We start from the raw sequence: 23,664 nt of genomic DNA, 5'->3' as shown, positions 1-23,664 counted from the left end.
CAGTTCTCAACACCATCAATGTTTCCTGGAATTCTGCGAGTTCCGTCTGCTTTGACGGGGCTTCTACTATGTCAGGGCACGTTGCTGGCGTTCAAGCAAAGTGCAAAGAGCAGAACAACAAGCTCGTCTACGTTCACTGCTAGGCCCACAGCTTAAACCTGGTGCTTGTCGATGCATGCTTGTCCTGAGCAGAAAACAGAATGATGTTTGATTTCTTTGGCGTTGTGCAACTTGCGTACAACTTTATTGAAAACAGTGTTGTGCGCCATGCAGTTTTTGAGCGAATTTTCCAAACTGTCGGCACACAGCTGAAAACTTTGAAGTCTTTGTCTACAACCAGATGGGCATGTCGTGCTGAAGCAGTAAAGGCCAGTTCGCTGTGAGAGCTACAGCGAACTGTCGAGTGCAGTAAGAACGATTGTGGACTCCACAAAGCACCCGGAGACGAAAGCAAAAGGCAAGGGACTCCTTTCCCAGGTGATGAGCTTTGACTTTGTCTGCAGCATGGAAATAGCTCACCCTATTCTACAGCTTATTTTGAAGGTTAGCCGAGCTCTTCAGGACCCTAAAATTAACCTTACCACTGCACTCAATGAAGTCAGGCATCTGCAAAAAGCGCTGCGAGAGATGAGGCAAGATGGGACAGTCTTTAAAAAGATGTTTGCGGAAGCTTCTTCGATCTGCGAGATGAATGAAATCGAGATTCCCGAAGTTCGAAGAAGAAAGGTATCGAAGCGATTTGACCAAAACTGGGCGAATGAATGTTTCTATGCGACAAAAGAGGAGGAATTTCGTGTCTGTGTTTTCTTTCCGATGCCCGACTCCTGTGTTCGAGGGATCGAGGAAAGGTTCACACAAGAAACTTTTGAGCTTGTGTGTGCTCTCCAGAACCTTTTGGGCCTCTCTGTGAGCGACGAACAAATATCTCTTATTTGTAGCTTTTTGAGGTAGATCCCGACAGCTTGGGTGCTGAAATGCAACTCCTGAAGTCCCGAACCAGCGACGAAAAAGCAAACAGCATGACCGCCTATGACTGGCTGGATTCACTCAAAGAAAATGGGTTGGACAAGTCAGTATTCAAGGACTTTTCTCGCACTCTTCAACTTTTTTTCACGATTCCTGTAACCAGTTGCTCGTGCGAAAGGACATTTTCGAAGCTCGCACATGTAAAGACCAAGTTAAGATCCATGATGTCGCAGGAACGGCTTCGTTGGCTGATGCTGCCCTTTGTGGAGCAGGACCTAGCAACATCCATCAGTTTTGATAATATCTTAAAGCATTTTACGACTAAAACGCGCAAACTTTTGTTATGAATGTGTTTTAATTTCGCAGGATATGCTCTCGCATTAACCTACAATGTCACATAATTCTACTTTTTAATTGGTTGACAGCCGGCGGAAGAGGGTGCTTTACAGCCAATTCTGTCCGAACTAAGGTTCGCCTCTCACACTGATAGTATTTTTGCACAGCTCAGCTTGAATAGTACTTTTGTATAGTGTAGTTAATTTTACTGTGTGTTACTGTTTTCATTTGCACCAGCCCTGTTGTTGTGTTGTGTTAAATTTTTTTTTAGAGTACCGTTTGTGAACTGAAATTGTGTATCGTCTGAGCCCTCGTGCGATTCATTTTCTTTCTGTGTTTTGTGATGGCGCTTGTGCCCTACGAGTGCAAGCTGTGGTTTCTTTATCGTGGGGGTCTCCACTTTTGCTTGGCAATAAATCGTTTTTGTTGTTAGAAAAGTTATCTCATCTTCTTATTTCTCCCACACTTCAAAGCGCATGTAAGTCCACTTTCACGCAGAGCACTCGCAAATCCAATTACTGCGGTCTACGAGGGTATGGATACGATGACACGTAACAGTGGCAAGTATGACGTTTTGTGGCATTACGTCATGTTCGGTGTCACAGCTCAGATTTAATTTTTAGGTTCAAACATATTTCAAGCCTTATCATTCTCCGGGCCCCATTCGTAAACCGCAATAATTAGACTTCCAAGTAATCTGCGGGAAAGTAAACTGAAAGGTAGTTTTATAGTGACACTGAAGTAAACTTGGAAGTCATATTTCGCGGTTAAAATATGGTGTTCTAGTGCACTCCTACTAGGGTACACTAGAACACCTTACCCCCAGAGCCTTACCCCTACGGCGTAAGGGTCTCGGTGAGACGGGGGTGAGGGGGGGGGGGGGGGCGCTGCAGTGAATTTGGCCCCCCCTATAGGAGGACCCTGTGCACGCCTATGATCTTGCAGTATGCTTTGCATGTTATATTTCTCAATTTAGAAATGATTAAGTCTTGATATATTGATTGGAACATGTCATAGCATCAGTAAACCTAGATGCAAGGGGACAGAGAGGAGATAAAAAAAAAGAGACAACACACACACCATCCCGTTCAGTGTTGTCACTCTTTTTTTTGTGTCTTCTCCTTTCGGTCTTCCTGCGCCTAAGATTTAGTAATGTTTGAAATTCACGGTCTTGCCTGTGCCGTGATATGTTACAATGTCTGCTATGTTACAAGTCAAGAGAGATGCCTAAATAGTTGCCATAGCACCCTATTTATAATGGCATGCAATAGTGTTTTAAATGTGTGGGATGTGTATGGGGGGGGGGTATGTTGCCATGACGAAAATTGTATAAATTATAGGAGGCATGTTGTCTCTAAAATGTTGTGTTTTATCAAATTTACTATAACTTACCTGATGCAGCATAAAATGCCCCAAGGTAACTTCTTTGCCTTCCTTTCTGCACTTCCTTCTTCCTTCTAATGCAGCAGTAGTCACTACTAACCATTCATGTTTTTAACTTTCCGTGACGCATAACACATCATTTCGATGCATTTCTACTACCCGCCATTGTGATAGGCAAAATATTTGCCTTACTTTTTTATCTCTGCCATTCCATGTGCCATAAAATGATGAGCATGTGCTCATATCGCAATAGGTGTCCACCCCACTTTTGAAAATTTAAAAAGTGATTAAGAACATATCAAGCACCCAGGCCAGTAAACTTCTGAATGTATTGAATGAAACAAGGTGCTCCTCCGCATCAACCACATTTCCCAGTGCGCTGGTGCAGAGCGGTGAAGCTTTCCATGCTCACTCCGGTAAGAAGCAATGAAGCTTCACATGAGAGTGCCAGCACAAAGCTGGCTGGATGCAAGCGGTGCAACTGCTTTAAGAAAATAGGGGTCCCACCAGACTACAACACTGCTCCTGCACCGTTCTTACTTTCAGCGCTGGAACCTGCAAAGTGCCCATCCCATATTTTTTACAATTATCTCCAACCATTTGATGAGCGCTTTCTCAATATTTTACGGCACATAGCTTCTGGTAGGAATGCCAGTTTCTTTGTCTTAAACACCAGCTGGTGGAGTACCTGCGAAACTCTTGAAAACCCATTGACAAACTTGGGGATTATGATTCTAACCCATTGTTCATAAAGCGATTGTGGTAAGATTTGTTTGTTATGCCAAGAGCACAATAACACTGATCTTGGGAAGCTGTTTTTAACCACATTTTGATATCATACATGCATAACATGCCATTTACTGCAAAATTAACAGGACACCTGAGCATGGTAAGTTATCTTGAGTATTTATCATTCTTCTGTTCTTTTTGGGATGAGTTTTGAGTGGAATCCCCTTGCTTGAATGGGAACAATATAAGGCTTAAAATTTCACTGTTAATTATTTTTCAGTAATTTTTAATACATTTTAAATAAACTTTTTATTACTAATGAAAGACACAGGACTTGTTTATACTAACACTTCTTTTTACTGTAGGCTGCAAGTCTGAAAGCAAATATCAAAACTTGCCAATTTTAAATTAAGGAGTGCACAAATCATTCTTCTCTAAGAAGCTTAAAGGCTTTACTGAAGATTGGTACTCGGATAACTGACACTGCCTCACACTCTTTATAATAAAATGTCATGCTTTTGCTTTAACATTTGTGGTACACTGTTTCCCCTCTAATGTGTGGTACATGCCTTAATGCTTTCTGTAACTCTAATTGGATGTCTGGATCACCAAGTGGAGAAAGGTAATGTACTCCAAAATTTATGAAGGGGCAATAGGCTCTCAGGATTTATTGTTAAAGGTTTGCCGTTTGTCACCAATTTAAAAAAAAAAAAAGTGTGCACAAGAAGTTGCGCTTATAATGGTAGAAGAGTGGCGTAGTGATTCCGTAAGCACAATAATTAGGAGGTGCATCCACCAAGGACACGCTGTCGATATAATTGAGCATCCAAAACAACAATGTTATTCTTCTATGTATCATCATTGGTGCAATTTCCTGCACTCTTTCCAGCGCCATTTGACCGTTAACCAACAAAGTTGCTTTGCTCTCTCTGAAAGCATATTTTATACCTTTTGTGAGTGACTCTCGAAATAAATTTGCATACTGGTAGCTGTGTGTGTTTCTTTTTATGTACCACCACATTATAATTCGTTGGGAGTAGTTTATAATAGACTCCATGACTAATGAAAGAGAAGTTTAGGCATACTAAGATGTGACTCTCAATATAGTGGGCATACCTCTGTAATGCAGATTTTTTTTTGTTAAAGCCAGGAGTGCAAGTTTTATGGAGGTGCTAATAAAACATTTGGCACGATGCATGTGTTGCTGAAAAATTATTGGCCCATTCACCTCGTTTGGACAGAAGGTAAATAAAAAATAATCACACTGACGCACTGCCAGCACATCGAAGCAAAAGTTTTGCAGCAGGTGAGTAAGGCACAGGCACAAAAAAGGTACATGGACACAAAACTTTGTGCACATGCCTGTGTGCCCAAACATAACTTTACATTTTAGCTCTGATATGGAAGGATTTATGCTCCGCTCATGTAAAAAGGTACTTCGCCAATTGTCTTTTTACTTGATTGCAAACAATGAGCTACAACAGCCTTTTTTTAAAAAAAATCTTAAGGGTGCAGGCGAGCTGGTGAATATTAACCATGTTGAATTAACCCGAGACTGGGGTAGAGAGAAACATCAAAACGTAGAAGGGACAGAAAATGGACAGGACGACGTCTCAAACTCAGCTAACTCGTTTATTTAGTCCACCTCTTAATATAGTCTCAATCTCGAAGTCATCTCCACCAACACGAAAGGACGAAGTCTATACAGATCAAGCGCCACAGCCTTCATCACACAATGCAAGAACGTTGACAACGTTTACAGGTCGACGCGATAAGGCAACATCCATCCACCCTCAAACTTGAACAGAAGTATGAACTGTGTATAGAATAGTAGTAGTGGAAGAGATCCTTTTGTTCAAGTTTGAGGGTGGATGGATGTTGCCTTATCGCGTTGACCTGTAAACGTTGTCAACGTTCTTGCATTGTGCGATGAAGGCTGTGGCGCTTGATCTGTATAGATTTCGTCCTTTTGTGTTGGTGGAGATGACCTTGAGATTGAGACTATATAAGGAGGTGGACTAAATAAATAAGTTACGTGAGTTTGAGACGTCGTCCTGTCTATTTTCTGTCCCTTCTACGTCTTGATGTTTCTTCTATACCCGTCTCAGGTTAATTAAACATAGCCTTTTTTTGCTTCTTTGCCACATATCTTCCTGTTTTTAAAGTTATGATTAAGAGTAGGACTGGAATACGAAGTTTCAGTCCCAAACTCTCTACTCTGGAGATCGCTTGTGAAAATCGCAACAGTACCAAAAAGCCAGATTGAGTGGTGTAGCTCGTAGAGCCTGGGATGGTACTCATTTGACCGCATAGGCAACTGCAGACAAGAAATACACCCAACTAAATGTGATGGGACTGTTTTTATTACAGCAACAAAGTGAGATACATTTTCCAGTGCTCGCTTCACTTATAAGTATCTCTTGCTGTAATTAAACTTGTAACCAATCCAGTGCACACACACTATGACAGCCACCTGGTTCGGGCCTTCGGCCTACATGCTCTACCCCCGTCTCTCGTGAGCAAAAGAAATGACATTTCAAATTAACTGATGTCGCCCAGACGAAGTAGTGGTTCTAAAATATTTACTGACACTACACCCAGCTTCCTCTATGCACTGGTCCAAATGAGAGTTGTCTTTGTCCTAAACGATCGAGTGACTTTATATGACGCGAATTTGGTGTAAAAGGCAACCTCCACTGGACAAAACCGCAACACCCGGGGAGCTTCATCTCAATCTAGCTTCTTTACTCCCGGTGTGGTAGCGGAGTCTGTTAAGCATACTTCCGGGGCAGAAATTATTAAAGGGGTAGAGAAATTTCAATCAAACAAGCCGCTTGTGTGGCTCAGAGGTGTAGCTTCTTTTCCGGCGCCGCTCATCGGGGCTCTGATCGATGCATCAACCACTTCGGTCCACGACGAACACTCTAGCAGCGCAGGTGGGTACAAAAGCGAGGTGCTCGCCCTCGCAGGATAGCATGATACCGCTAGCTTCCGCCGGTTGCGAGTTGCTTTTCACTACGCACTCCGACACCGGGCGGGATGTACTACAGTCCACTCTGGTGCAGAATATAAATTCTGGTACATGCAGCTTGTAAGCAAGGCGCTGCACAGAGCCGTTAGGTGACAGCGGAAATCCCGATGCCTTCTCTCTTCGATTAGGTTGGCGCTCACTCACCTGTTATCGACAAAAAAGGAAGTCTAATTTCCACGGAAGAGAGACTACCGTCTCGATTATGGGAACGTTTCTATCAGTTTGTTCGTAACCTCAGTCACGCCGCACTCAATCGGCGACCACCGTTGCTCTGTCGCCGGTTGTGTCACCGACCGCTACCGGCTACACCGACTGAACCCAGACTGAACGCTTCACTTACACGCCTTCAATGTCGTTTTCAATGTTGTGACGTAACGGTTTGCTGATTGGTGCAAATGGCTTACATAAAGTTCAAGCTATAACCGCTTGGGGAATAATTGGCACTGGCGGCGGCCCTTGCGCCTCCCAATGGCCCAACTCTCCCAATATACGGCTCTGAAGTCGGGAAGGGGATCGCGCCGCCTGGTGGAGGGCAGACACACCACTCGCATCGGGTATTTTTTTCTTTATTATTTTGTTTATTTTTTGCACTATTTATTAAGGGAAGCATTCTCGTTGATCTCCCTTCATTAATACTGGTCGTATCTCATCACCGCTAGCACCGATGTGTTCCTTGGTCTTTCTAGACTCTATGGACACCACTTTGAACGTGTGAAATAAAAGTTTTCGCGATGCTACGACGCTTTTACCGTGGGCATGGTCATGGCGGCCATTTCTCCTTTTAGAAACCTTTGTTCGGACCTCCGAGGCTGAATTTTCGTTTCCGAGACGCGATGTTGGTGTCAAACGTGAGCAGGCGTTTCGTAGAACACCCGACGACTGTACTTTACCTCTGATCGAGTTGATTTTTTACTGTACGAGCACTGATGCGACTTTCCACAGGAAAGCACTAATTTTCGGGTTCGATATTGCTCAGCCCTCCTCCCTCGTACGTTTTCTTGAGAAAACTGTTTTTGTTTCTTGTTTAGCAACGGCCAGCGCACCTTTCGAAAGTTATTAGAAAACTTTATCTGCTCTGGATTTTAAATAAAGACACACCTGGGTCCTGTAGCCGAAAGATTTTTTTTTCTAAGCTTTGGAACCTCCTTTCGTAAAGGTATGCCTACTGAAATTTGAGGCCTCTGGTACCTTGCTACCTGTGAAGTTTCAACCCTCTGGATCCATCCGTTTTTCTCTGACGGCCAAAATTTGAATGCAGGCCTGTCTTAGTAAATCACGTTCAGGGGCTCTGGAAGCGGGGGGGCAGGGTGGGCTTGAGCCCCTCCTGTCCTCAGGACCGAGCTGCCGAGCCCCCCCTCCCCCTCCCTCTTTTTTTTCTTTTTTTTTAGTTTGTGTGTTTGCAGGTTATCTGGTATGGGCCTTCGGCCTATTTCCTGTACCTCCGTATCTCCTGAGCCGAAATAAATGAAATGACTCTTTATACATGCTGACCTACCGCCCTCCTCACCTCCGCCAAGCACAAAAAGCACCGGGGCGACGGAGAGGCTTGCTTGAAAAGTCAAAACCAGAAGAAAATGACAGGCAGGACTCATGAGCCTGATTGACAACCAGTTTAGAGCGAGCAAAGAGGAGACAGCGAAATGAATGGATTCCGACAAGACGACGTCGGCCAGCGTTTGTCTGCTTCCCCCGTGTGGAAGCAAGAAGCCCAGAAGATGCATGGTGCTTCTGGCCCGCGGACAAAACAGGCAGGCGCTTAAAGGCCATCATTAGGAAAAGGGGGAGGGGGGGGGGGTCTGGTGAGCTTGAGTGGGGATTCGGCAGTGAAAGTCTACGAGCTCCCAAATTTGACAAGGCGCCTTTGATGGCGAAAGCTTTGCGCGCATGCGGCGTCGTGCCCGCAGGGTGGTGAGGCATGAGGCGACACATGTTTACAAACTAAGGACAACACAACACGAAGTCTGAAACACAGCTATTATCCTTCAGTACTCTCCTTTTGTGATGCCCCCCAACTTGTATTGACGCCAGGAGTCCGAAGCGATCACGGTCGATGTACTTGATCCTGAGCTACATACCGATGTATGCAACCTCTGCTTCCAGTTAAGACATCCGATGGCCCAACTTGCTGTGTTTGAGACTCCGTGTTGTGTTGTCCTTTTTTCCCCCGAGTTTCGGGGTTTTGTCTAAAACTTTTAACACTTGTTTGTCTACGTCTGCGTTAATACATCATGCTTCCCCGAGAATCCCTAAATGAAGGAAGGTTTTCATTTTTAGACATAGCCAATTTGGCATAGGCACAGCTGCGGTTGACATGTAACAGTTGGTATAGGAAAGAAAAAATAAAGAACACATGGTGCGGCTGATTTCAGTGGTTATCCAATCATTGTATGAGTTGTCAGTGCAAGCTTCTTACTGTTATTTTACTGAACCATTGTTTTAATTTGTTTTCCATGGATATGTGCGTGAATATGCGAACGCGGTGCATTAATATGTTTTCATTCAAATGTGGCAATTAATGTCAACCTGAAACCAACCTAACCTTGAGGATTTCGGAGATGTCGAGCCCCCCCTCTAAAGAAAGACTTCCGGAGCCTCTGGTCACGTTTGTTTTGATTAAAGTGTGTCTCCACATGTTACGGGGTGTGGGCTCTGTAGGGTTGTGTGGAGTCCCTCTTGCAGCACAGATGTGCATTTGTCCTCACCGTCTCTGGAAAAGACGACCATAACTCAGAATGAACGTCCCTCGGAGACGAAAGGCACACTTTTGGTTTGGCGCAGAAACAACGCCCGCGTTCAGATGTTGGCCGTCAAGTGAAAACGGACTTAGCTTGAGGGTTCAAACTGCTCAGATAGCAACCTAGAAGGTTACTCGTGCTTCAGTCGAGCTCATCTTGCACCAGAAAAAGCACAAGGGGGGAAAATAGGAGTGTGGGAGCGGTTGTACTGTGGCGGCATGTCTAGAAAAAGCTCAAAAGTGATTTGTGGAGTCCCTCTTGCGGCACAGATCTGTATTTGTCCTCACCGTCTCTGGGAAAGACCACCTTAACAAAAGAATGGACGTGAAAGTGAGGCAAAGGGCGTAGTTTTGCTTCGAGGTAGAAACAGCGCCTGCGTTCAGATGTTGGCCGTCAAGTGAAAACGGACTTAGCTTGAGGGTTCAAACTGAACAGATAGCAAGCTAGAAGGTTACTCGTGCTTCAGTCGAGCTCATCTTGCACCAGAAAAAGCACAAGGGGGCAAAATAAAGAGTGTGGGGCCAGTTGTACTCTAGGGGCATGTATACAAAAAGCTCTGCAGGAACAAACCTTTTCCCGAGGTGGACAGCAGGGGCCTGAAGACATAAATAAAAAAGAAGTGGCTCATTTAACGAGTCTTCACTGCGCCAGAAAAACAAGAATCAGCTCATTTCTTTTTGAGACCTCAGACTTTATTAGGCCAAGAATACAATTTTTCAGACCAGCTGTCTCAATGTAAAAACACACTTCCTTATTAGTACCCTTTTGACACACAAACAGTCCTACCTGGTGCGAGACCCTTCCCCAACAATTTGATAGTTGTACGTACCTATAATGGTTTTCTAATTACGAGCGAGCGGCAGCTCTTTGAAGTCTTGCTCGCGCTCTGGTGAGCCTTCAAACGACCAGCCCCTCCGCCGAGCGCGCGCCGCACGAGATGAATGAATTAAAATAATCGCGCGCGCATAGCGAACGTTCCTTTTACCCGAGGGAGGGCTTCAGAACAAAAAAGCAAATTGTGGTAGCAAATGATGAAGCCGTGAGCAATATCGAACACGAAAATGACTGCTTTCGTGCGGGAAGTCGCATCAGTGCTCGTACAATAAACCATCGACTCGATCAGAGGCAAACTACAGTCGTCGGGTCTTCTACGGAACGCGTGCTCGCGTTTGACACCAACATCGCGTCTCGGAAACGAAAATTCAGCCTCGGAGGTCCGAACACAGGCTCGGAAAGTACAATTGGCCGCCATGACCATGCCCACGGTAAAAGCGTCGTAGCATCGCGAAACCTTTTATTACACACGTTCAAAGTGGTGTCCGTAGAGTCTAGAAAGACCAAGGAACACATCGGTGCTAGCGGTGACGAGATACGACCAGTATTAATGAAGCGAGATCGAAGAAAGGATCGGTGCCTAAAGTGAGGAAAGCGAATGGCTGGCTTCGATGTGAAAACTTTCAAACGCCGTTTATTTCGCGAAACTCGCATCACACAAGAAAAGAAATCGGTCTCTGTCCAGTCCAGGGGCGGCTGGGAACAAGTGTCCCCCATTTGATATCGTAAATTCAAGGTCGTAATATAGATTTCAGAAATTCAATATTTTCAATGGTAAAACAAAAGGCACCAGGTGGCGGGATTTACCGACCGGTCGGAATTGCTCAGCCGCACTCATGGATCCATTCATTCGAAACGGGTCATCTATCTATTCATTCATAAAAAATGTAATTCCTGGCCGTGTTTTAAAATTAACGAAATCATACTGCGAGGTAAAGCTTCTGTACACCTGGCGTTTTGAAACCTGCCTGCGTCCAGCGTTCTTTCATTTCTGCTGTCACGTGACACGATCCGCCCGAGTAACTCGGGTTTATTAGGGTGAGATTTGAAACACAGCCCTGGTTTAATAACACCAAGCTTAGAATTACGGGAATCGTCTTATTTTTGAAAACGAGACCCGTGTTCCACAACAAGTTTAAATTATTTAGGTCAAGTATTTAGAAATTTACCGCCCATTCGTGGTTCTTGTTTTGGTTTTTGCAAAAAAAGCAAATGGCTGCCGCGTGTTTTGCTCGCAACCGGAGGTGATTCAATCGCACGAAGCTCGGAAAGTAGGCTAGCTAGGACATTTATTTTAACCAGGGAGTAAGATTATGTTCCGAGGAACATTCGAGGCGCGTCTCATCGATGTAGGTACTCTAAAAAGAAAGTTATCAACAGAAGTTTACGTGTAAGTAAGGCTTTCACTGTACGATGTTTTGATTTCACATATGCTCGTATAAAGAAAACTACGATAGCTAGAGGGTTCTAATTCGCAGCGAATGATCGCGCTCTGAATTTAGACGCACTGTTAAAATTTCATCGCTCCAGCTAGTCTAGAACTCGTTATATTCGCGAAAACAGGTTTTGGGACTCTGCTCGGAAATTAACAAGCCCGACCAAGTTCAATCGTTCGCCTGTGGATATTCAAGACCGCTGGAGTGCATTCATCGATTGTGGTCGTGAAAACAACATCATAGGAACATGTGTGTGCAGTGAAACCGTGTCAGCTCATCTCAATCGAGACTCATCGATCAACAGGGAGGGTGTCCCGAGCACAAGTGGATGGATATACTTCAAAGAGCTGCCGCTCGCTCGGAATTAGAAAACCATTAAGCTATCCAATTGTCGGGAAAGGGTGTCGCACCAGGTAGGAGTGTTTGTGTGTCAAATTTCTTCGAGATAGCAAACGCAAAAGTTGTTTTATCGACCTAATAAAACCGCTCGGAGAACTCGGCTCATTTGTGGTGTTTTTTTCTGTTTTTTTTTGTTGTTTTTTTTAGTGAAAAAAGATGACTCTTCAGATTACCATTTCTTTTAGGTAATTGAGAAGTTGCATTAAAGAAACGGCCTGCACAGTAAATACAAATGGTTCTATTGCGATTATTTCATAATTGAACCAGAAAAGCACATTAATGTTGGCCCAATAAGAGAGTCGGCTGTTTTTTATGTACTGCTCATGTCTAGGAAACGAAGAGTGCTAGAGCGACGATTCATTTTTGATACACGAGTGCTTTGTTTTCCTCCTGTAATGAACGAGCCCAGGTTGGTTAACACAGCTGGTGTCAAAGTTTATGTACGAACGCAAAAGCTGAAGGTAGTCGTGATTTTTCGAGCCTTTGAACAGTGGCGTGGGGTTTTGTAGTGTCTGAGAATAAAGAGGCACTGCAGACAAGAAGACTGTGTCCTCGGTGTTGCTTGCCCACCCCCGTAAGATGTGGAGACACACTTCATTGAAAACCTACGTGATTTACTAAGACGGGGGTTTCTGCAGAACCCCGTAGGGGGCTGTGCAGAGAATACAGGTCGACATCAAGCCTTCAGAATTCACAGGTACCATTCGACAAGAATGCTGTAGCTGGACTTGAAACAAGCCGACGTGGGGAAAGTACGGAAGCCGAGAAAACAAATGTGTCGGCCAAGCCGTAGCAAGGACGTCCCAGCACGACTGCGAACAGCGTTATCCTGGCTGTGCAAAGTGGACGTCCCTCGGAGACAAAAGGCAGACTTTTGGTATTCCGCAGTAACCATGCCTGCGTTCAAATTTTGGCCGTCAAGGGAAAAGGGACGTAGCTTGAGGGTTCCAACTGAACAGGTAGCAAGCTAGAAGGTTACTCGTGCTTCAGTTTAGCTCATCTTGCGCCAGAAAGTGCACAAGGGGACGAAATAGAAAGTGTCGGGCCAGTTGTACTGTAGGGGCATGTTTGTTTGTTTGTTTGTTTATTGGAACTTTTGACAATACAGGATTGTCATGGTGCTGAGGCAAAAGGTGACAGTAAGTCACCTGACCAGGCCCCTAGCACCAGACTACACTTGCAGCAGATGCAGCAGATGCAGCAGGCAGACTAGTGGTAGAGTGCTATAGTTAACCATAAACAAAAACAAAAAATACGCAGTAACTAGATCACTACACTACATACGCTCTTGCAATGAAAAATAAATAATTCGCAACATGCAACAAAAATATATGAACTACATTACTACAATTACATCTGTACACATAATTTAGAAGACCACAGTATTATGCGGAAAGTAAAAAATATTGTTTTTGATTTTTTTCTGAAAGTCAAGAGGTTTGAATTATGATCGATTATATCGATCAAGCCAGGGTGGAGGTTGAGAAGATTGGGAATCTGCCAAGATAGTAATTGCGTACCGTAATTTGTTCTGGTTCTGATTTTTATAAAGTTTGTATTTCTAAAATTGTAGTGTGTATCAGTATTCGTATATGTAGAAAGGAATAATTCACGGTCAGTTTTAACTTGGGAGAATATAACCTCAGACAAACGTTGATTATACAGTGCCTCAATATTCAGGATACGATGTTTCTCAAAGTATTGGAATGTATGATCGCGGCTTGATAGGTTTTCAATCAATCGTATACTTTTTTCTGCATTAAGTACAAACTAGTCATATTACATTTAGATGTAACCCCCCAGACAAGTAAACAATAGTGCAGTCGAGAATGAACAGTAGTGAAGTAGAGCTGACGTTTTAGCCACATTGGTAATAAGGCACGAAATCTATTCAGCATGCCAATAGACTGTGCGATGTCACGCTTCACAAAATTCACATGACATGTCCAGCGAAGGTTTTCATGAAAATGTATGCCTAAGAATTTGTATTCGGTAACCCTTTCTAGTGACCGTGACTGGAATACTATTTCGGTAGTAAGGTTAACTGGTCTGTTAATTGAGGAAAAAACAATATATTTTGTTTTGTTAACATTTAGAAGCAGCTGATTCGCATCAAGCCACTTCGATAAGTTTTTGAGCCATGCGTTTGTGACAGGAATAAGAGATGATAGGTCCCTGGATGAAAAAAAAAACACTCGTGTCATCGGCGTAAAGTGCTATGTCTGGCGTATGGGGGATAGCAACAATGTCATTGATATAAAGAAGGAATAGTATAGGTCCTAATATTGATCCTTGCGGAACACCAAATTTTATATGTTCAGTGTCCGATTCTATACTATTAGCTACCACAAACTGGCTACGATTTGTCAGATAACTGCGCAATAGTTTAAGTGAAATGCCTCTAATTCCGTAGTGTGGCAGTTTATCAAAGAGAATATTATGCTTGATAGAGTCAAAAGCTTTATTGAAATCTACGAAGATGCCTATAGTGTAGGATTGATTTTCTATATTGCTGATAAGTTTTCCTCGAATGTTAAGTAAAGCTGACTCAGTGGATTTACCTCTCTGAAATCCATATTGGTTTGCAGAAATTAGTCGGTATTTATGAAGATGATTAATTATTCTAGATGTCTACAAAAAGCTCTGTAGGGTTGTGTGGAGGCCCTCTTGCAGCACAGATGTGTATTTGTCCTCACCGTCTCTGGAAAAGACGACCATAACACAGAATGAACGTCCCTCGGAGACAAAAGGCAGACTTTTTGTATTCCGCAGTAACCATGCCTGCGTTCAAATTTTGGCCGTCAAGGGAAAAGGGACGTAGCTTGAGGGTTCAAACTGAACAGATAGCAACCTAGAAGGTTACTCGTGCTTCACTTTAGCTCATCTTGCGCCAGAAAGTGCAGAAGGGGACAAAATAGAAAGTGTCGGGCCAGTTGTACTGTAGGGGCATGTCTACAAAAAGCTCTGTAGGGTTGTGTGGAGGCCCTCTTGCAGCACATATGTGTATTTGTCCTCACCGTCTCTGGAAAAGACGACCATAACACAGAATGAACGTCCCTCGGAGACAAAAGGCAGACTTTTGGTATCCCGCAGTAACCATGCCTGCGTTCAAATTTTGGCCGTCAAGGGAAAAGGGACGTAGCTTGAGGGTTCAAACTGCTCAGATAGCAACCTAGAAGGTTACGCATGCTTCAGTCGAGCTCATCCTGCACCAGAAAAAGCACAAGGGGGGAATATAGGAGTGTGGGAGCGGTTGTACTGTGGCGGCATGTCTAGAAAAAGCTCAAAAGTGATTTGTGGAGTCCCTCTTGCGGCGCAGACCTGTATTTGTCCTCACCGTCTCTGGGAAAGACCACCCTAACAAAAGAATGGACGTGAAACTGAGGCAAAGGGCGTAGTTTTGCTTCGAGGTAGAAACAGCGCCTGCGTTCAGATGTTGGCCGTCAAGTGAAAACGGACTTAGCTTGAGGGTTCAAACTGAACAGGTAGCAAGCTAGAAGGTTACTCATGCTTCAGTCGAGCTCATCTTGCACCAGAAAAAGCACAAGGGGGGAAAATAAAGAGTGTGGGGCCAGTTGTACTCTAGGGGCATGTATACAAAAAGCTCTGCAGGAACAAACCTTTTCCCGAGGTGGACAGCAGGGGCCTGAAGACATAAATAAAAAAGAAGTGACACATTTAACGAGTCTTCACTGCGCCAGAAAAACAAGAATCAGCTCATTTCTTTTTGAGACCTCAGTCTTTATTAGGCCAAGAATACAATTTTTCAGACGAGCTGTCTCAATGTAAAAACACACTTCCTTATTAGTACCCTTTTGACACACAAACAGTCCTACCTGGTGCGAGACCCTTCCCCAACAATTTGATAGTTGTACGTACCTATAATGGTTTTCTAATTACGAGCGAGCGGCAGCTCTTTGAAGTCTTGCTCGCGCTCTGGTGAGCCTTCAAACGACCAGCCGCTCCGCCGAGCGCGCGCCGCACGAGATGAATGAATTAAAACAATCTCGCGCGCATAGCGAACATTCCTTTTACCCGAGGGAGCGCTTCAGAAGAAAAAAGCAAATTGTGGTAGCAAATGATGAAGCGGTGAGCAATATCGAACCTGAAAATGACTGCTTTCGTGCGGGAAGTCGCATCAGTGCTCCTACAGTAACCTATCGACTCGATCAGAGGCAAACTACAGTCGTCGGGTCTTCTACGAAACGCCTGCTCACGTTTGACACCAACATCGCGTCTCGGAAACGAAAATTCAGCCTCGGAGGTCCGAACACAGGTTCGGAAATTAGAATTGGCCGCCATGACCATGCCCACGGTAAAAGCGTCGTAGCTTCGCGAAAGCTTTTATTTCACATGTTCAAAGTGGTGTCCATAGAGTCTAGAAAGAACAAGGAACACATCGGTGCTAGCGGCGATGAGATACGACCAGTATTAATGAAGGAAGTGTCTATTCTGCCGGCAGCCGGCAGAATAACCGGCGGGGGAAAAAGTGCCGGCAGTAGTCGCCTATTGGGTCTCGTATAAAACGGATTGTAAACACGCCTATTCCGAGCTGTGGATTAGCTCAGTGGGTAAGATGTGCGCTTCGTACGCAGCAGGATCTTAGTTCAATCCCCCGAGAAAATTTGTTTTTTTTTTTTCTTCGGACTTTTGTTTTTTGTTGAGGTATTAGGCGATACTTACGGCATCCCTCTTTTAGAATTAACACTACAAAAAGAACGCGCAAAAAAAAAAAAAAAAAAAAAACAGAAAAAAACACCAGAAATCAGCCGAGTTCTCCGAGCGGTTTTAATAGGTCGATAAAACAACTTTTGCGTTTGCTATCTCGAAGAAATTTGACACACAAACAGTCCTACCTGGTGCGAGACCCTTCCCCAACAATTTGATAGTTGTACGTACCTATAATGGTTTTCTAATTACGAGCGAGCGGCAGCTCTTTGAAGTCTTGCTCGCGCTCTGGTGAGCCTTCAAAGGACCAGCCGCTCCGGCGAAGGCGCGCGCCGCACGAGATGAATGAATTAAAATAATCGCGCGCGCATAGCGAACGTTCCTTTTACCCGAGGGAGCGCTTCAGAACAAAAAAGCAAATTGTGGTAGCAAATGATGAAGCCGTGAGCAATATCGAACACGAAAATGACTGCTTTCGTGCGGGAAGTCGCATCAGTGCTCCTACAGTAAACTATCGACTCGATCCGAGGCAAACTACAGTCGTCGGGTCTTCTACGGAACGCGTGCTCACGTTTGACACCAACATCGCGGCTCGGAAACGAAAATTCAGCCTCGGAGGTCCGAACACAGGCTCGGAAAGTACAATTGGCCGCCATGACCATGCCCACGGTAAAAGCGTCGTAGCATCGCGAAACCTTTTATTACACACGTTCAAAGTGGTGTCCGTAGAGTCTAGGAAGACCAAGGAACGCATCGGTGCTAGCGGTGACGAGATACGACCAGTATTAATGAAGCGAGATCGAAGAAAGGATCGGTGCCTAAAGTGAGGAAAGCGAATGGCTGGCTTCGATGTGAAAACTTTCAAACGCCGTTTATTTCGCGAAACTCGCATCACACAAGAAAAGAAATCGGTCTCTGTCCAGTCCAGGGGCGGCTGGGAACAAGTGTCCCCCATTTGATATCGTAAATTCAAGGTCGTAATATAGATTTCAGAAATTCAATATTTTCAATGGTAAAACAAAAGGCACCAGGTGGCGGGATTTACCGACCGGTCGGAATTGCTCAGCCGCACTCATGGATCCATTCATTCAAAACGGGTCATCTATCTATTCATTCATAAAAAATTTCATTCCTGGCCGTGTTTTAAAATTAACGAAATCATACTGCGAGGTAAAGCTTCTGTACACCTGGCGTTTTGAAACCTGCCTGCGTCCAGCGTTCTTTCATTTCTGCTGTCACGTGACACGATCCGCCCGAGTAACTCGGGTTTATTAGGGTGAGATTTGAAACACAGCCCTGGTTTAATAAAACCAAACTTAGAATTACGGGAATCGTCTTATTTTTGAAAACGATGTCGTCGAGACCCGTGTTCCACAACAAGTTTAAATTATTTAGGTCAAGTATTTAGAAATTTACCGCCCATTCGTGGTTCTGGTTTGGTTTTTGCAAAAAAAGCAAATGGCTGCCGCGTGTTTTGCTCGCAACCGGAGGTGATTCAATCGCACGAAGCTCGGAAAGTAGGCTAGCTAGGACATTTATTTTAACCAGGGAGTAAGATTATGTTCCGAGGAACATTCGAGGCGCGTCTCATCGATGTAGGTATTCTAAAAAGAAAGTTATCAACAGAAGTTTACGTGTAAGTAAGGCTTTCACTGTACGATGTTTTGACTTCACATATGCTCGTATAAAGAAAACTACGATAGCTAGAAAGTTCTAATTCGCAGCGAATGATCGCGCTCTGAATTTAGACGCACTGTTAAAATTTCATTGCTCCAGCTAGTCTAGAACTCGTTATATTCGCGAAAACAGGTTTTGGGACTCTGCTCGGAAATTAACAAGCCCGACCAAGTTCAATCGTTCGCCTGTGGATATTCAAGACCGCTGGAGTGCATTCATCGATTGTGGTCGTGAAAACAACATCATAGGAACATGTGTGTGCAGTGAAACCGTGTCAGCTCATCTCAATCGAGACTCATCGATCAACAGGGAGGGTGTCCCGAGCACAAGTGGATGGATATACTTCAAAGAGCTGCCGCTCGCTCGGAATTAGAAAACCATTAAGCTATCCAATTGTCGGGAAAGGGTGTCGCACCAGGTAGGAGTGTTTGTGTGTCAAATTTCTTCGAGATAGCAAACGCAAAAGTTGTTTTATCGACCTAATAAAAGCACTGTCAGTACTCGGCTGATTTCTGGTGTTTTTTCTGTTTTTTTTTGTTGTTTTTTTTAGTGAAAAAAGATGACTCTTCAGATTACCATTTCTTTTAGGTAATTGAGAAGTTGCATTAAAGAAACGGCCTGCACAGTAAATACAAATGGTTCTATTGCGATTATTTCATAATTTAACCAGAAGAGCACATTAATTTTGGCATGTTTTTTTTTTTTTTTTTTTTTATTATTTATCAATACTGCCAGCCCAATATAGGGCCAAGGCAGGAGTGGGGTGATACAGTGTCACACATGCACATTATAAACACAACAGTTCTAAACAAAAAGCAATCTTAGCACCGAAAATTAATATCTACGACATATTCGAAAGAAGAGAAACAATACAGTAACCAAATGTAATACTAGTAATAACAATAACAGTATAGCAGTAAATGTAACAGCAGTAATAAAAAATAAAGACAGTAAAATAATTTCATAAGAGCAATAAAAGCAATCTCGGCACTGAAAAATATTATCTACGGCTTTTTCGAAAGAACAGAGTGAATCAATATCGACAACATCCCCGGGAAGGCTGTTCCACAAATCAATTGTATGCACAAAAAAAAGATTGTTTATAGCTATTTATTCAAGCTTTAATAGGGGGCTACGGTCTTTGAGTGATGCAAGCGTTCCGAGTAAAAACTTTTTGGTTTTAAGTAAACGGAGCCATCAATTTTTATACAGTTCTTGAAAATCTGAAAGAACAGCTTCAACCGTTGGCTCTCTCTTCTGTTTGACAGAGGGCTTATATTGGCTCTCCTTTCAAGTTCGGTCACAGACGTAGTTCGTCTGAAATCTGAAAAAACTATACGCACAGCTAGCGACTGAATATCTTCGAGTTCTCTGACCAGAGAGCTCTGCCATGGGCTCCACACTGCAGACGCGTATTCTAACACAGGTCTAGTAATTGTCTTGTGCGCAAGAATTTTAACGGAAGGGGGAGTTTTACCCAGCGTTCTCTTCAGGTACCACAATTTGTTAGTTGCCCGCTTTTTAACATACTCCACATGCCTTTTCCACCCGAGGTCAGAAGACAAAATCACTCCTAAATATTTGTAACTATCCACTTCAGTCAATACTACGCCAGCAACCTCATAGCTAAAGTTTAAGACAGTTCTTTTTGTTGTTATGTGCATGTACTGAGTTTCGCTAATATTAATCTTCATGTTATTTTCACGACACCAAGACGGAATGTTAGCCAGTGCTTTACTCACTTTTATCTGGTCTTGTATTTCAACAACGGGACTGTAAATGACGCAGTTGTCGGCAAACATTCTTAGCTTAATTGGGACATCTTCATTGGATGGGAACAAACTGTTAACGTAAGTTAAAAAAAGTAGGGGCCCTAAGACAGAACCTTGGGGCACCCCAGAATGAACATCTAACAGCCCTGAGTAAGTACCATTTATATCCACAAATTGTTGACGGTTTGAAAGATATGCGTTGATCCACTTAGTCAAAGAAAAGGGAACTCCGAGATCTATTAATGTCTTAATCAGTCTGCGGTGAGGTACCCGGTCGAATGCCTTCGACAGGTCGATGAAAACTGCATCAACCTGCGTACGGTTGTTAACGTAAGTGGCTAATTCATGGTGAAATTCAATCAACTGGGTTACCGTTGACAGGCCACTGCGGAAACCATGTTGGTTGGGGTTTAGAACGTTATGCATTTCTGAGAAAGAAACGAGTTGTTTGGTTATGATATGTTCTAGTAATTTACAGGCCGTGCAAGTCATGGAGATGGGACGATTCATGGAGATGGGACGATGGGACGAAGAGTGCTAGAGCGACGATTCATTTTTGATACGAGTGCTTGCTTTCCTCCTGTAATGAACGAGCCCAGGTTGGTTAACAGAGCTGGTGTCAAAGTTTATGTACGAACGCAAAAGCTGAAGGTAGTCCTGATTTTTCGAGCCTTTGAACAGGGGCGTGGGGTTTTGAAGTGTCTGAGAATAAAGAGGCACTGCAGACAAGAAGACTGTGTCCTCGGTGTTGCTTGCCCACCCCCGTAAGATGTGGAGACACACTTCATTGAAAACCTACGTGATTTACTAAGACGGGGCTTTCTGCAGAACCCCGTAGGGGGCTGTGCAGAGAATACAGGTCGACATCAAGCCTTCAGAACTCACAGGTACCATTCGACAAGAATGCTGTAGCTGGACTTGAAACAAGCCGACGTGGGAAAGTACGGAAGCCGAGAAAACAAATGTGTCGGCCAAGCCGCAGCAAGGACGTCCCAGCACGACTGCGGACAGCGTTATCCTGGCTGTGCAAAGTGGACGTCCCTCGGAGACAAAAGGCAGACTTTTGATATTCCGCAGTAACCATGCCTGCGTTCAAATTTTGGCCGTCAAGGGAAAAGGGACGTAGCTTGAGGGTTCAAACTGAACAGGTAGCAAGCTAGAAGGTTACTCGTGCTTCACTTTAGCTCATCTTGCGCCAGAAAGTGCAGAAGGGGACAAAATAGAAAGTGTCGGGCCAGTTGTACTGTAGGGGCATGTCTACAAAAAGCTCTGTAGGGTTGTGTGGAGGCCCTCTTGCAGCACAGATGTGTATTTGTCCTCACCGTCTCTGGAAAAGACGACCATAACACAGAATGAACGTCCCTCGGAGACAAAAGGCAGACTTTTTGTATTCCGCAGTAACCATGCCTGCGTTCAAATTTTGGCCGTCGAGGGAAAAGGGACGTAGCTTGAGGGTTCAAACTGAACAGATAGCAACCTAGAAGGTTACTCGTGCTTCACTTTAGCTCATCTTGCGCCAGAAGGTGCAGAAGGGGACAAAATAGAAAGTGTCGGGCCAGTTGTACTGTAGGGGCATGTCTACAAAAAGCTCTGTAGGGTTGTGTGGAGGCCCTCTTGCAGCACATATGTGTATTTGTCCCTTCCCCAACAATTTGATAGTTGTACGTACCTATAATGGTTTTCTAATTACGAGCGAGCGGCAGCTCTTTGAAGTCTTGCTCGCGCTCTGGTGAGCCTTCAAACGACCAGCCGCTCCGCCGAGCGCGCGCCGCACCAGATGAATGAATTAAAATAATCTCGCGCGCATAGCGAACGTTCCTTTTACCCGAGGGAGCGCTTCAGAACAAAAAAGCAAATTGTGGTAGCAAATGATGAAGCGGTGAGCAATATCGAACCTGAAAATGACTGCTTTCGTGCGGGAAGTCGCATCAGTGCTCGTACAGTAATCTATCGACTCGATCCGAGGCAAACTACAGTCGTCGGGTCTTCTACGGAACGCGTGCTCACGTTTGACACCAACATCGCGGCTCGGAAACGAAAATTCAGCCTCGGAGGTCCGAACACAGGTTCGGAAATAAGAATTGGCCGCCATGACCATGCCCACGGTAAAAGCGTCGTAGCTTCGCGAAAGCTATTATTTCACTCGTTCAAAGTGGTGTCCATAGAGTCTAGACAGAACAAGGAACACATCGGTGCTAGCGGCGATGAGATACGACCAGTATTAATGAAGGAAGTGTCTATTCTGCCGGCAGCCGGCAGAATAACCGGCGGGGGAACAAGTGCCGGCAGTAGTCGCCTATTGGGTCTCGTATAAAACGGATTGTAAACACGCCTATTCCCAGCTGTGGATTAGCTCAGTGGGTAAGATGTGCGCTTCGTACACAGCAGGATCTTAGTTCAATCCCCCGAGAGAGTTTTTTTTTTTTTTTTTCTTCGGACTTTTGTTTTTTGTTGAGGTATTGGGCGATATTTACGGCATCTCTCTTTTAGAATTAACACTACAAAAAAACACGCAAAAAAAAACAAAAAAAAAACAGAAAAAACACCAGAAATCAGCCGAGTTCTCCGAGCGGTTTTAATAGGTCGATAAAACAACTTTTGCGTTATCTATCTCGAAGAAATTTGACACACAAACAGTCCTACCTGGTGCGAGACCCTTCCCCAACAATTTGATAGTTGTACCTATAATTGTTTTCTAATTACGAGCGGGGGCGGCAGCTCTTTGAAGAATATCAATCCACTCGTGCTCGGGAGACCGTCCCTGTTGATCGAAAAGTCTCGATTGAGATGAGCTGACACGGTTTCACTGCACACACATTTTCCTACGATGTTGTTTTCACGACCACGATCGATGAATGCACTCCAGCGGTCTTGAATATTCACGGGTGAACGATTGAACTTGGTCGGGGTTCTTAATCTCCAAGCAGAGTCCCAAAAACCTGTTTTCGCGAGTATAACGAGTTCTAGACGAGCTGGAGCGATGAAAATTTAACAGTGCGTCTAAATTCAGAGCGCGATCATTCGCTGCGAATTAGAACCTTCCAACTATCGTAGTTTTCTTTATACGAGGATATGCCAAATCACAACACCACAGAATGAAGCCTTACACGTAAACTTTTTAATCAACACTTTCTTATTAGATTAGCTACATCGATGAGACGCGCCTATAATGTTCCTCGGAACATCCCACTCGCCTGGTTAAAATAAATGACCCAGCTAGCACTTGTGGATTGATATACTTGAATACAAAGTACAGAGATACAAAAAAAGAAGAGAAAACGCAAGTTCAAAGGCTGTATAGATAATACAACGCCGCTGACAGCGTCTTGCAATAAGCGCAACAGAGAACATTAAAAGAATGTATGTGCTCGCTTTTGGGCGAGCACACACATAAAAAAACACATTTCTTTTTTTTTTTTTTTCACGATTACCATTGGAAACAATCAAATTTCTGAATAACACTGATAAGGTACTTACTTCGTTTCCGCAGGTGTGCACAGGTGTCCGTTTAACCTCAGATTGTTATATTAAAAACGCAACACCAGGTAATCCGTAAAATGGGAGAGCGGAACAGGGGAAAATTGTAATGTAATAGCTCACAACAAAGTTGGGAGGAGTGGCAGTAGTGGGCAAGAGAAAAATTAAAACACCATGCAAAGGGTTACACATCAAACAAACACTCCATCGACTGCAAAACA

This window comes from Ixodes scapularis, unplaced genomic scaffold, assembly GCF_016920785.2.
Source record: "Ixodes scapularis isolate PalLabHiFi unplaced genomic scaffold, ASM1692078v2 ptg001131l_1___fragment_2___debris__unscaffolded, whole genome shotgun sequence".
In the NCBI taxonomy this organism is placed as follows: domain Eukaryota; kingdom Metazoa; phylum Arthropoda; class Arachnida; order Ixodida; family Ixodidae; genus Ixodes; species Ixodes scapularis.
This window is presented reverse-complemented; position numbering follows the sequence as displayed.